Source organism: Acanthisitta chloris, unplaced genomic scaffold, assembly GCF_000695815.1.
Source record: "Acanthisitta chloris isolate BGI_N310 unplaced genomic scaffold, ASM69581v1 scaffold21479, whole genome shotgun sequence".
Classification (NCBI taxonomy): domain Eukaryota; kingdom Metazoa; phylum Chordata; class Aves; order Passeriformes; family Acanthisittidae; genus Acanthisitta; species Acanthisitta chloris.
In genome coordinates, this window is record NW_008690129.1 from 3072 (window position 1) to 4857 (window position 1786).

Here is a 1786-nt window from a genome sequence, read left to right on the forward strand (position 1 = left end):
CTTCAAATTCTGATGATTCTGTGATTAATTTTATTTGGAACATGTGAAACAAGGGGTTTTCAGTTGACTTGAAATTCAAGTCAAAGGCTAAACAACCTAAACAAGTTCAGTCTGAACACCCCCAGCTCCCTCAGCCTCTCCTCATGGCACTTGTGCTCCAGTCCCTTCACCACCCTCGCTGCTCTTCTCTGGACCTGCTCCAGCACCTCAATGTCCCTCCTGACCTGAGGGGCTCAGAACTGAGCACAGGATTCAAAGTTGGTAACTCCACTTCTATATCCAAAATATAGAAAGGAAAATAACAATGCAGGGGTTGAGTTTCAACAGTCATCTCTGGTATTCCTCTTCAGTTTTATAGGTAAAAACATATCACTGCATCAATTAACCTCTGGACATCTAATATTACTTCTTTCAAAAAATGTTTCTCCTTTTATTTTCTGCCTTTACTCCTGTCTGAAAGGAACTGGATTTGCAGCTAGAAGGATCAATTCAGGGCACTGCTCCCAATTCAGATGCCCAAATGCAGTAAACTGGCAAGAACTGTATTTCAAGTGGCAAAGAACCTAAACTAGCTGCAATTCCAATGCATAGAAGTGAGTCAACCATATGCAGGAGACACTGCTGGACACTGCACAGAATAAATCCTATGATACAACACTCTACCGTTTTGTCCTCTTTTCTTTCAGAATAAAATATGTATATAATAGAATCTAGCTGATTTCTTCTTTAAACACAGTTCTGACTCTCCATGGCTGGAGGAAATAAATAGCACTGTATTAAAACATAATTTGATTGGTAGAAAAGCAAATTGTATTTTGCTCTCACTCATTAATGTAGCAAATTGCAGTGTGTAAATATACATGGAAAAATACATGTGCATCTATTGTACTTTACAGACTGTGCACATGGTCTTCAGCCTTTCTGCTGCAGAGTGTCTGATTCTTCAACATCTTTGTCAGTGACATGGACAGTGCATTGAGTGCACTCTCAGAAAGTTCTCTGACCACAGCAAGTGTGTGGGGCAGTCAAAGCTGGAGGGAAGGGATGGGAGACCCAGACAGACCTTGACAAGCTTCAGAGGTGGAACAATGCAAACCTCATGGAGTTCAACCAAATGAAGTGTAAGGTCCTACATCTGGGCCATGGCAATCCCAGGCACAGCTACAGGTTGGGTGGGGAAGGCACTGAAACCAGCAGTGAGGAGAAAGACTTGGGAGTGACAGTGGATGAGAAGCTCCCCATGAGCTGCAGTGTGAGCTCAGCCCAGAAAGCCAATGGAATCCTGGGCTGCATCCAAAGGAGTGTGGGCAGCAGGTCAAGGGAGGTGATTCTTCCCCTCTACTCTGCTCTGGTGAGACCCACCTGGAATACTGCACACAGTTCTGGTGTCAACAACAGAAGAAGGACATAGAACTGTTGGAGCAAGTCCAGAGTCACAAAGTTGCTAAGAGCACTGGAGCATCTCCCCTGTGAGGACAGGCTGAGGGAGTTGGGGCTATTCAGCCTAGAGAAGAGAAGACTGTGTGGAGACCTCAGAGCAACTTTTCAATCTCTGAAGGGGCTACAAGGAGATAGAGAGGGACTCTGTGATAGAAGCTGCAGTGATAGGACAAGGGGTAATGGGTTCAAATTGAAGGAGGGAAAGACTAAGTTGGATGTGAGGAAAAGGTTTTCCCTGTGAGGGTGGTGAGACACTGGCCCAGGTTGCTCAGGGAGGCTGTGGCTGCCCCAACCCTGGCAGTGTTCACAGCCAGGTTGGATGAGCCTTGAGCAACCTGCTCTGGTG

General features: G+C 45.6%; 1 protein-coding gene across 1 annotated transcript in view; it reads right to left on the reverse strand.

Moving 5' to 3' along the window:
- The window catches only part of LOC103808901 (probable phospholipid-transporting ATPase IH), a gene marked incomplete at both ends in the record, with an annotated part of 13812 nt that overhangs the window by 2121 nt on the left and 9905 nt on the right, over positions 1 to 1786 (reverse strand). The window lies entirely within an intron of this gene.